This window comes from Pinus tabuliformis, chromosome 3_1 (assembly GCF_031772625.1).
Source record: "Pinus tabuliformis cultivar Carrire ecotype Pingquan chromosome 3_1, CPIR1, whole genome shotgun sequence".
NCBI classification, from domain to species: Eukaryota; Viridiplantae; Streptophyta; class Pinopsida; order Pinales; family Pinaceae; genus Pinus; species Pinus tabuliformis.
Genome location: NC_142301.1, coordinates 491,701,770 through 491,715,757, shown reverse-complemented (window position 1 = coordinate 491,715,757; position 13,988 = coordinate 491,701,770).

Below are 13,988 nucleotides of genomic sequence, written 5' to 3'. Positions count from 1 at the left end.
GTCATCTACTATACTGTATGTATGGGCAGCTTGATTAGAAGCTGCATTACAGCGTAATAGTCCCTTGGGGATCTTATGAATTGCCTAAAATTTAGGTTGAGGGATGTGTAGCAGACTATTTGGTGTCGTAAGAGGCTTAGCAGATGCTTTGGTTTTCGACTCAATCGCAGACAAACTCGATGGCTTGTCATATTGACACGGTCAAGTTTGGAGGTTGATATAGGAGAGATTAATCTCATTAGAATTCATCATAAGGATTTGGGAGTGACCAGGACCAAAAGGTTTGTCGGGATGGGCTACTTGACTTGGCCGAGTTTGAGCAACAACAAATCCTTACTGAGGGAAAGTATTTGTAGGCACTACCAGTTGATATGGTGCAAGATTCTGAGGCAATTGCTGACCTCTAGAAGCTGCTTGAGCTTCCCACATTTGGCACATCTGGGGTAAGAGAGGACCCTCATCTGTATAATGGCCATGTACACTGCAACATCCACAAGACTTGTTCGTACGAATAGCCTTATTCTGCTTGGGCTGGATGTCGTATTGATGGTTGTTGGTGTTAGGTTTATTCCCCTAGGGTTCACTAGGTTGATTGCTTCGATTACCCTTATTACCCTTGTTACCTTTCCCCTTATTCTTTTTCTTCGAATTTTGGGGATTGGTCTCACTTTGTTGTGCAAACACTTGACCTTGAGGGGGCGGTGGCTGCTAGGGCTAAGCATGCATGGGAGGATGTGATGTTAATTCTTAAGGGGTTGGAGTGCTTGGTTGTGCATAAGGAGGAGAAACAATTTGGTAGATAGGTTGGGGCCCTAAAAACATGTTGCTAGTAGGAGGGGCATGAGCATTAGAGCAACTAGTGCCCTCCTGCAGATAGCCATAAATTTTATTAGTATATGGCGAAGGGTGTGAAAGGGTTCCAGTGATACCGTCGGCAGTGTGAGATTCCCCCGGTGCACTGGCACTTCCAGGACGAGGGAGGTATGGAATGACGATATAGACATAAATGGATGGCACATAAATCAGGTCATATCTTAGAGTGGTTTGGAGAGCTTCTTCCTCTGTCTGAGGAAAATGGGATGTGATATCTTTTCCAATGGGTTATAAAAGGCTCCTAAGAAACCAATCTAGGTAGACACAGGCTTCGAAGGGCGGGGCACGAAATGTGCTCCTCCTTCGATGCCACTCTTGAACGTGGTCGAAAAGGCGAGTAGTGGACGACTCACAAAATGAGTTCAATAGATCAGTACCAGTGTCATACCAGAGAGGTAACTTGAAATATGAGACGAACGCTTTAGCAAGCTTCACGAAAATGGAATGAGATGCGGCAGGCTGGTCTACATACCATTTTGCAGCGTCTCGAGTGAGCATGCGTTGGAAGAGGGGAAGACGAATGGAGTCATCGGTAATGGAGTTGGACGAAAACCACATGTGGAAGGAGCAGATGTGATTAGTACGATCCTCTCTATCATTACCCTCAAACTTTATGATGTCTAAGGGAAGCTTAGTCAGCATAGCAAGCCAACTGGCATCATGGTGTATGGGTTCATTTATCAACTGGCTAAAATCAGGTAGACATAATCCAACCATAAAGGGGAGCATGGGGGCTTCCTCTTGATGTGACCATTGGGATAGAACCAAATCCAACACCAGGTTGGGTTCTTGAACTAGCTGTGGGTCTAGATATGGAGACAATATGCGGTGAAGGAGGCTTGGAATTAGATGAGGAATCATATGAACTAGCAGAAGAGTTGGTATGGGGACTCAGAGGGCTATGAAATTGAAGCTGATAGGGAGGGGTAATATGCCCAAGAGAAAACTAGGGGTGAAGGCCTAATAGTCTTCGTGATAAATGTCTTGGTGGCATAATGGTGGTAAGACACACATGACACGAAAATGGTGAAGGGGGATCAACAATATGCCTTTGTCTCAGTGAGGGGAGATAAATTTATTATGTTAAGTCTAAGATTGGCAGTGTAAACCAAGCACCCTTTTCTTAAGGTGTGATTGTGTGTGAGTGTATTTTTTGATTAATCCCATATCGTGTTTGTAAAAAAGAAAAAAGCTTGCCGAAAATAAACTAAAATTAACAACAAAAAATGAACAGAAAAACAATTTACTAAACCCCACCCAAAATGGATTTGCAAAATAGTGTTGGTTAGTGGCTAAATCGACAGAAAACACACTAAAAAGGTCAAAAGATATAATTGTTAGTGTGACTAGGATCAAGTGAAACTAAGTTGCTGGAAAGTGGTGCAACATCAGAAAAAAACGAGAGAGGAAGATTGCTGCAAAAGATAGGGAGATAGGTGAAACACCTAGGGAAACTGATGGGACCCTAAGGCCAATGACCAAAAAAGGTTTAATATGAAACTATTGATGGTGACAATGTATCTTTATAGATCTACAACAACTAGGTACAAATCTGGAAAATATGGCTGAAAGTGTTGCAGAAACTCAGACTACTACCTCAACGAAACTCCTTCTATAAACATGGAATTGTACTAGAAGCCCTAGGGGGGCTAAATTCCACTTCGATGAGAAAATCAGAGTAGATCGAGGCCTAACCAGGATGAGACAGAGGTAAAAAAACCCAGCAGACGACTCTTAGAAAAACCCAGAAATAGATCTGATAAAAACCCGAAAACCCTAAAATCGGAGGTATTCACCTGTTTTCAGGTGATATCACACTTTTTGGGCTGAAAGGTGCGCTATGTACTCCAGATCGCACTTTTTGGGCTAAAAAGTGTGATTTCTTCTCTGTGATCCCCAGTTGAAAAATCTCAGAAAAAAACTGTCGTCTCTATCGCAACTCGTTCCTGTGACCTGCAGAAAAGACTAGAAAGCTTGCAGAAGTCTGAAATTTAACAGATATATGGTTAAAAAACTAGGAAACATTAAGAGACTAAAAAAAATAAGAAACCCTAAGCTGAAAATCGAAGGTCACCCAGGTTTCTGGATCTGAGGTATAAAACTAGTGGAGTTGCCAATTTTGTTGTACTGTTTTATTCTCAAAGATGTACGAAAAGAACCCACTTAAGATTGTGGATGACAAACAATCTCAGCAATATAAATGGCTGCTAAACATTTTAGATCTGTAGCAATTGATAGAGACAAAACCTGCCAAAATTCTAATATATGCCACAATCATAGTTAAACAACAAAAATAAATAGTAATAACTTCAATCATCCAATGGAAACCAGATATACAAAGAATAGTTTTATTATAATACCTGTGAAGGGAACAAATAAATGTTACTAGTCTCCCTCTATGGAATGGGTTCTTGGTTATCCTCAAACATCCTCATCTTGTGTAGAGTCTCTCTCCTATATAATGTGTAAACCCAGCAAAAATATGGTGTGCGACAATGAAAATAATCTGAGTTACAACAGTGAATGCAAGAATGAAAATAATCAAAAGTGGATAATGAATGGAAAATACTTCTATTTATAGCAAAATATTGAGTTATCCTCAAATAATGAGCAATAATAAAATATTATTAACCATATTCTTGGAATAACCACTTGGAAAATTTTATTATATTTGGTTAGGAGGGAAAAAGTATTTAAACTTTTATTTAGAAATAACAAATAAATAAATGATTTATTTATCATCGCAAGGAATCGGTTAAGGAATAATAAATAAATAAGGATTTATTTAATTATTCCTAAGGGATTTAGTCAAATTTGACAAATAATAATAATTAATTAGTGATTAATTAATTATTCTTAGAGAAAAAAAGATAATTAATGATTTATCTGTTTATTTTTCATGATTGGGTCAAATATGACAAGGAATAATAATTGAATAGTGGTTTAATTAATTATTCCTAGAAGAAAATCAAATAAATAATGATTTATTTAATTATTCTTCATGGGTTTAACTATAAATTACTTAATAAAGGTGGTTTATTAAGTAATTTCTCACAGTGAAAGGAATTTTACTATGGTAAGATTGGTTTTACATGGTTTACTTCGACCCATCTAGTAAATTGGGCTAGATGACCAATTTTTTGGTGATAACAGAGCTTGACAGAATAAAAGAACTATGCTCATAGGGACCTGTTTCATTATTTAACGAGGTTGACACAATAAAAGAACCATCCTCATAATGACCAGATTAATTTTTTAATGAGGTTGACACAGTAAAAGAACAATCCTCGGGGTGATTTGTTTCATTTTTTAACAAGGTTGAAACAGTAAAGAACAATCCTCAGGGTGACCTATTTCATTTTTTAATGAGGTTGACACAGTAAAATAAATTTCCTCATAATGACCTGTTTCATTTTTTAATGAGGTTGACACAATAAAATAACTATCCTCATAGGAACCTGTTTCATTTTTTCACGAAGTTGACATAGTAAAAGAAACATCCTCATAGGGACTTGTTTCATCTTTTAATGAGGTTGAAACAATAAAATAATCATCCTTATAAGGCCCTATTTCATTTTTCAACGAGGTTGACATAGTAAAAGAACTATCCTCATATGACTTGTTTCATTTTTTAATGAGGTTAACACAGTAAAAGAACTATCGTCATAAGAATCTTGATCATGGCTTCCATTTGGAATAAATACATGCCAGGGGACATTCCCAACCATGACTTCCAAGAGTTCTTCATTAGAAGGAAGAATAGTTCTCTCAAAGGAACACATGTTAAGGGAATCAATGGGATGAGAAAATCAGGTCCAAATGTCCCCATTGAAGGGTCCACAATGTCAATTACCATATCTAAGTCAAAATAAGTTGAGAAAACAATGAGAGTCTCACTTGCATCAATAATTAAAAACATGGGATCATTTTCCACATAATTAACGAGTGGTTGGGTAGATACCACTTGCATATAAGGAATATTCAGGGGTGTCGTATGGCTGGTAGTCAAATCAAGACCAATGAATGAAAGATGGTAAATTGTCACAATGTTTCCATTATGAGGGAAAGATATCAGAAGAAAAAGTGTTGCTACAACAACTTTTATGTTATAGACATATTCTCCTCCAAGGAGAAAATTGAAATCCAAGGGGCCCTGGACTACCATAATATCAATAAAGACAATTTTTCCTTTTAGAGTAATTGGTAACCTAGCAAGGATCCCTAAAGTTTCACTAATGGTTCTGTTAAGAGCTAACAAATTATGTGTAACAGGCACAAGCTAAGGGAAACCCAAAGCTTTCCAAGTGGTTGAGGATAAAAATAATTTTTGAAGAAAGTGTAACTAGGTTCGGTATCTAAAAATGTAATTTCGATCTTTGTACTTATCACGAAAAAAAATATTATTATTTTTGTAAATTATAAGAATGAGTTTCTTTCTCATTCCATAGGTCTAGGAAATTCAAAGCGTGAAAGAAATGTAAAGAGCATATATGTAAATGTATACTAGTCTAAAGGCCCTCCAAGACAAGCACAATCCTCTAATATGAGTACAAAATAAGTCTCCAAGAAAAGCAAGTTAAAAAGGAAGTCATGTCGGCCTCAAAGAATTAAATTCACTTATGTTGGCTCAAAGAAATAGTCACAACACTTCATGGATACACGTTGGCTTAATGCAAGGGACTAACTACTATAAATAGGCATGGAAAGTATCCACATTACAGATAGATAGAACCTCAGATATGTCTGCAATTTTTGGTGGTGAGTACAATAAGTAATCATGGTCCTAATATATCGCAAAACTTTGAAATCATTGTTCTTCGAGTGGTTATTATCAAGATAAATGTACTCGATATCCTCCCTATCTCGGTGATCACAGAAGAAACGTCATAGTATTAACATACATATGGAAAGAAGGACACTATTTTTCGCATCCTCCTCACACTCGCTGCCTCAGTATTCAGTGATAGTCTCAGCATACATGAAGGATCTTAGTCACACTTTGTTTCAGCATATACATTACTTGATGATCACTGTCTCACAAGTCTCAGTGATGATACCAGTAGTAGTGCGGAAAACTGTAACAAAGATGATATAAAAATGATGACATAAGAGTGATAATCTCACAAGGAAGGAGCAACGATGGTGCAACAACAATGATTTCATCATTATGGTGAAGTTCTCCATGAAGGTCCAACAATGATGTTATAGCAATGAAGATCTTGATAGTGCAACAATGATGGAGAAATAATGATGATCTCAGTAGAGACACAGAGGATTGGTGTCTTGGTCTTTGAGGATCATATTAGGTCAAGGGTTAAGGTCTTGTTATTCATCAATTGGAATCGCTGTCAAAAGAATTTAGTGCGGGTTTTCCTCTCCAAGAGGGAGAGATTTTGGCCCTGGCAGAATGCCAAATATCTTGTGTTCTTGTCTCTTTCTTTTGATAAGCTATTTGGTAAACTAATGAAAACACACTCTAATAATGCCAAAGAGAAGATTGTGCTATAAGAAAAGTGAAAAACACCTCACAAATATCTATCATGATAAGAAGAATTACTCTAACTCCAATTTTCCCTATATTCTTCAACAATAATGACAAAAGTACCTTCATCAACATTTTTGCAATGCACATTCTTACCATACACTTTCACAATGATTTGGAGAGGGGTGGAAGAAGGAAGACAAGGCTCTGTCAGTTTACTCCAATCAAATGAAATAGATTCATTACTTGGAGGGGGTTCAACGGAAACAAGTGAAATCCCCCATGTGTAGAAGACTCCTAGGTAACAAGAGGAACATGAGAAGTATTAGTTTCACTCTCTAAAGGGAGAATGGGACTCACTGAATATGGAATCAAGTTGATCACTTGATCAACCAGTGGTTCATCGACCTAAGTGATATGCATTTCACTCTCCAATAGAAGAGTGGGATTTACTGTACTTTGAATTAGATCAATCACTTTTCCAAATGACGGTAGGTCATGGGAACGTTTATTGTAACCAGATGGAAGTTATTGTTTTGAAACAGTAAGTTTTTCTAACAATTTTGAGGCTTCATCCATTTGAGGGAAAATGTAACTACGATGAATCCCTTTGCATAACCTACAAGGAAACCTAACTTTATAATTTTTCCTAGGAACCTGACAATCACTGATCGATGGATCAATAGTAAGTTGATAATAATTTTTAGACCACACTTCTAACACCTTTGGAATACCATGACAATCAATAAGAAGGTGGTAACCCTTACAAAGCTTGCAAGGATATTTGGGCTTGTGATGCATGTTGGAAATTTCCTCAACATTAACAAAACTTACAACTGGTTGGTTGACTTCTTTCTTACCTTGCTTCTCTTCCCTCTTCACTTTCTTCTTCTTCTTAGCCACCTAGTTACTAGAATCAAGGTTTTTACCAAGCGAACAAGAAGAAAGGGAGGAAGACATTTTGGGTGAAGAAGATAAATGGTTAACCAATGGTTAGTGCTGTTGAGATAGAGAACTTGGTTGAGGTGGTACAATTTGAGTACTTGGAACTAAATAAGTTGAAAACAACCACACCAATAAACCTATCGTGAATCCAGGAGGTGACAACGTATCCATATAATGAGGACCGACGTTTCAAAAGTGAGGAAAAAGACTAGGATTCTCATTAATGGGGATTCCTTGATCGGTAACTTCCAGAATTATTTCCATTAGATTCAACTCAAGTAATTTTTATTAGGAATTTAGATAATATTCACAATCCACACCTAATGTCTATAAAAAGTAAAAACATGGAAATAAAACACACTAGTAAATCTAAGGAGTCAAACCATGCAAACAAAATTTTCATAGCAAAATCACTAGTTAGTGATGAAATCCGATGTCACAGAGATAAACATGAAAAGTGAATAAATATAGAGCGGGTGGAACCAATTACATTGTCAACCTTCTTAATGAACACGATTTGGTGCAAGTAAATTCACTTATGCCATCTTGAGTGAAGAATACCCTTTAAAATGGTCCAAGTGAGTCTAGAAAATGTTTTCTCCAGGTACATTAGAGACTTCCCCTCCGTCATCACCTTGTTAAAAAAACCTAAGATTATTGTGTCTAAGGTTACTAATTTCGATAATTTAACCTGCGGGGACAGTCACATATCATAGGTACATGCAAGGGCAGAGTAACAAAGCTCAATCCCCTTTAAGATTCCTCAACATGGTTAATTTGAGGTTTACCTTCAAGTGACTCCCAAGAACCTTTTAGCACCATATGTAATAAGTGTAAATCACTCTATCGTAACCAATTAAGTGGGGGCAATCACTCCACTAGGTCTGATATGATCTCATGCTTAACTTCGTTGATAGAGGAGCTTCCTAGAGCCAAACTGTAATAAATGGATTTACTCCCTATCACAAGATTCTAGTTTTTGTTTGTAGCTTTGGAAAGTTAACTCACTTCCCTATTCCAAATCCCTACAATATGATCTAATGTAGGTGGAAAGAGCCCTAAAATAATAGAAATTCTAAGTGATTTTATTAATGTTTCTTTTTTTTTAAGTTCTTACTTACTCAATGGGTAAATGGATGTGAAACTGATTATGTTAAGACCTGACACAAAACTTTAATGCAATCGAACATTATATTGTGATATTTTCATTTTAGTGAATTTTAGCTAAAGTAAGGAGATAGGTTCTTCTTTAAAATATCAGCTCTAGAATATACCACTTCTAATTTTCCAATGCAATTCAAAACTGTCATGCAGGAAAGTTCCCTCTGTGGACAGAGGCAACCCCTCTAGCCCTAGAGTGGGTCTAGTCATAGCAAAGACAATACCAAAGCAAATTTACTTAGAAAGTTGATGCCATGAAGGCTTACCTTCAAACCGTCATTCGATGAAGTCCCTATTGTGTTGTTTCAACTCTCGTTCTTCTAATCACTTGTACCTGAAAACAACATACAAAGCGCAATCACGAGCATAATAGAGTACGGCAAAAAACTATCTACTTAAAGAGTTAAGGATCTTCAAGCTATCATTACGTAATTTGACATATGATATAGGAAATAAGTTGTTGTTTTGTATTAATGTAAATTAAAGTAGAACTTACAACCAGGCCTTGACATCGTAAGCCTCCTTGAAGGGTCCTGTCAGCATGTCTCCGCAAGAATTTTGTTATGAAACCAGCTCAAGAAAATATAGAAAAGATAGATCAACGCCTTAGAATTTAGCCTCTTCAAGGGGGCAACCTTCTTTACATTACATAAATGAACAATTCTTGGATGATTCAAATGACAAAATCTCATTTCTATATATAGGAGTCTAAGGAGTCACAATATAACCTAGCCAACCTAACAATAATAATATAAAGCCACAAAAATAACAATAGAGGGATTCTATGGGGCACAATAATAACAATATGCGGATAATAGGGGCACAACAATATTTATAAGGGATGCAACTACAATAGTAATGGGGTGATCACTAGTCTTATAGGGACCCAACATGCCCCTCTCCTTCAAAAAAGTGTTGTCCTCAATGCTTGAGTAGTTCTGGATGCCTCTGTATAAAATTCTCATCCTCCCATGTGGAATCTTCAGCGGATAAGTTCTTCCACTTGATAAGATACTCCGAAATTGATCGATTTCATAGTTGTCGAGTTCTTGTTTCTGTGACTGCTTCCGATTCCAAAATAATTTTTCCTTCCTCATCAAACTCTAGCAATATTGTTTGAACTGGGAGCTTGTCGCCTATAACCTTCTTTAAACATGAAACATGGAAAACTGGGTGCAATCGAGAAGCTACAGGAAGCTCCAATTTGTATGCCATAGTACCAATCTTTTGCAACACCCTGTACGGACCATAATACTTTGGTGATAATTTATTATCCTTCTTAGCTTGCTTGAGGGACATTTTCTTATATGGTTGTAGCTGTAGGAATACACAATCACCTACATCAAAACTTCTTTCACTACGATGTTGATCTGCCTGTTGTTTCATTCTATTTTGTGCCAACACAAGGTTATCCTTTAAGAGTTGGAGGACTTGTTGTTGATGTTCGATGGGATGTTCCACTGCTTGAACCTTAGAATTTTCTCTTAAATATGATGTGATGGACGGTGTTTGATATCCATAAAGTGCCATAAATGGGGTCATTTTTGTTGGTGTATGGAAGGAAGTGTTATACCACCATTCAGCCAGAGGCAAACATTTGACCCATTGTGTATTTGTTTACTATCTTCATTTGCCAATCAGATTGAGGATGATAAGATGAGCTATGAGCTAACTCTATACCAAGACAAGAAAATAATTCTGTCCAAAAATTTCCAGTGAAAATGGGATCTCTGTCACTTACAATAATCTTTGGGTTTCCATGTAGCTTTTGGATTGTTTCCATAAATGCAGTAAAAATTGTACTGGCTTCAAATGGATGTGATAATGCACAAAAGTGTGCATACTTGGTAAGTCTGTCAACTACCACCATGATGACACTCTTTCCCTCAGACTTGGGTAAACCTATGATAAAATCCATTGAAACCTCCTCCCAATGTTGGCTTGGAATGGATAAAGGTTGTAATAGACCCAGTGTCTTAATTGTTTCAACTTTATTTTGTTGGCAAACCAAACATTCTGCCACAAATTTTTGAATATCCGATTTAAGGCCATCCCAAAAAAATTCCTTCTTAACCCTGTGGTAAGTTTTTAAAAATCCTGAGTGCCCTCCTTAGGGAGAAGTGTGCAATTCCATAAGAATCTTTTGCTTTAGTTGGAAATTCTTACATAGGTATAAGCGATCTTTGTACCATAAAGAATCATTTTGCCAGCTAAATGTATCAGACGTACTGGAATCTTGTTGTAACTTTCAAATAAGTGCCCACACTTCCTCGTCATTCTTCCATTCCTCCCTTGCTTCATTTATCCAATCTGGTTGGATAATAGAAATGGCGCACAACAATGCTTCCACATCCTCATCCTTTCTTGAGAGTGCATCTGCCACCACATTTTGCTCCCCTTCTTTGTATATGATTTCAAAGTCATAACCCAACATCTTTGTGACCCACTTTTTTTGCTCTTCATATGATAATCTTTGTTCTAAAAAGTATTTAAGGCTATCATGATCTGTTTTTACCTTGAAGTGTCTTTCCATTAGGTAGGGTCGCCATTTCTTAAGTGCATGGAGTATTGCCAACATTTCCTTCTCATAAATAGCTTTTTGTAAAAACTTTCCCTTGATTGGATGACTTTCAAAAGAAATGGGTCTTTCATCTTGCATTAAAACAACACCAATTCCATTTCCTGAAGCATCACATTCCACAATAAAGGTTTTTGTGAAGTCCGGTGTAGCTAAGACCGGTGCTTGGCACATTGCCTCTTTAAGATGTTCAAAGGCCTTTGTTGCTTCTGGAGTCCATGAAAATGCATCTTTCTTCAATAATGTTGTTAGAGGTGCTACTATTCTCCCATAATTCTTAACAAACTTGCGATAATACCCTGTCAACCCAAGAAATCCTCGCAGATGCTTTATGGATGTGGGGATTTTCCATTCCTTAATGGCTTTAATTTTGCTAGGGTCTACCTTAACTCCTTCATGAGATACAATATGACCTAGTTATTCCACCTCTTGTACTCCAAAGAAACATTTGGATCTTTTTGCATATAATTGTTTCTCCTCCAATAGTTGTAGCACCCTGTCAACATGTTCAACATGATCCTTCCAAGACTTGCTGTAGATTAGTATATCATCAAAAAATACTAACACAAATTTTCTAAGGAATGGTTTGAAAATGGAATTCATCAAACCTTGAAATGTTGAAGGTGCATTGGTAAGGCCAAAAGGCATGACCAAAAATTCATAATGACCCTCATGAGTTCTAAATGTTATTTTCGGAATGTCTTCAGTCTTCATTCTGATTTGATGATATCCTGAATGAAGATCCAACTTGGTGAAGTAAATTGATCCATGCAATTCATCCAATAATTCATCAATGACGGGAATGGGAAACTTATCTTTAATAGTGAGCTTGTTGAGCTCCCTATAATCCGGACACATGCTCCATGATCCATCCTTCTTGTGCACTAATACTACTGGAGCAGAGAAAGAACTTTGACTCGGTTGAATTATACCAGCCTCTAGCATTTCTGCAACCATACGTTCAATTTCACTCTTTTGGGCATAGGGATATTTGTACGGCCTGATGTTTGGAGGAACACTTCCTGGAATCAGATGAATAGCATGATCATGATCATGAATAGGTGGGAGACCTTTGGGATTCTCAAATACCTTGGAATGATTGTCCAAGACTTTTTGGAGATCTGGAGAAATAGATGATTGCAAATTATGTGGAAACATCTAGCGAACATAATTGTGCAATTACACCTCTTTGTTCCTTTTTTAGAAGCTTTGTCATACCGTTAGAGCTAATTATCTTTCTCGGTTTCCTTGCAATACCCCATAATTCAACTTCCTGTCCTTCCACAGAAAATTTCATGAAAAGTTCTTGAAAATTAAAAGCCATTGTACCCAATGATTGTAGCCATTGGACTCCTAGTACAACATTAGCACCTCCCATTGGAATGGAAAGCATTGGGCTAGTCAATACATATTCTCCCATCGATAGCTTGATATTATGGCACTTTCCAGATCAATTTATTGTTCCTCCATTTGAAACCATCACTTGACACTCTGGTGCTGGATATAAGAAGCAATTCAATTCTTTTGCTACCTTACAATGAATAAAATTGTGGGTACTTCCTGAATCAATCAACACTATTACCTTTTTCTTCTTGATTTGTCCTTCTATCTTGATGGTTTGAGGAGTGGTAATTCCCACCAATGCATTACAAGATATGGTCGGATTCATTTCTTCTTTATCTAGGCTTTGTTCCTGGAGTATATCCTATTATTTTGACCTTTCTTGCTCCTTTTCTTCTTCCTCTTGACAATCTATGTAGAATAATTTCCTCTCAGCACACTTATGACCTTTAGTGTATTTGCTATCACAACTGTAACAAAGCCCTTTTGCTCTTTTTTCTTCCAGTTGTTGTGGTGTCAACCTTATAGGTTGTGGAAGACTAGGAGCAACAACACTTCCATCTTTATAGTTGTGAGTGGTATGCTTCCTGGTTGCCATAATTTTGCTTTCCATTCTTCTTGCTAACCTGAATGCCTTCTCTAATGAATCAAGTTCCCAAAGGCGAACATCATGTTGGATATTATCCTTTAAAGTCCCTATGAACACATCAATCCTATGCTCCTCTAGAATATTTTTTACCCTTATGCTCAATTTTTGGAACTCCTCAATGTGCTCCATTATTGAACCCTTTTGTTTGAGACTTATCAATTGGCTAAAAGAAGTGTTGCTTTTTGTATCCTCATAATGTGCTGTCAATTCTTCCTTAAAAATTGCCCAAGTGATAATTTTTTTACAAGAGCAAATCCATTGATACCATACAAACTGATTTGGTTCCAATATAAAGTTGCAATAAGTACCTTTTGTGTGTTTTGCACATTATTGAGATCGAAAAATTGCTCCATCTGTAATATCCATGTTGCGGGATCCTTGCCATCAAACTTCCTCATATCGATTTTTGGAATATAGTGGGTCTTTGATCCCACATTAGAGTCTAAGAAATCATGATTAACATTTCTTTTGTTCGCATCATGAGTTTCCTTTACTACCTTTTCACCATTAGTAAGTAGTTCTTGTAGAAAATTTGTCAAATCTGTCTTCAAATCTGCCATGTCTATCTTCAAATCTGTCTTCAAATATGCCATGTCTCTCTTCAAATCTATCTTCAAATCTATATTCAAATCATCCATCTTAGCTTCCATGCCCTTTATCTTAGATTCCATGCCATTTATCTTAACTTTTGTTAGCTTTTGTGAGAGTGACATTTGTTGCACTTGTTCTTGTAATTTCGATATATCATGTAGCATTTCTTCCTCTTCTTCATGAGTCATGCTAGAACTTTCAAGTTGCTTACTAGGTGTTTGCATTTTCTTTCCTCAGGACACCAATTACCAATAATAATGCTCTACTATGCCCTTTGAATTCCTTCAAAATAAATTTTGAAACCAAGCTTAAGCAAAACTTTAAAAACATCTACATACCATTTTTCATTTCGTAGGAGCTAGAGATTG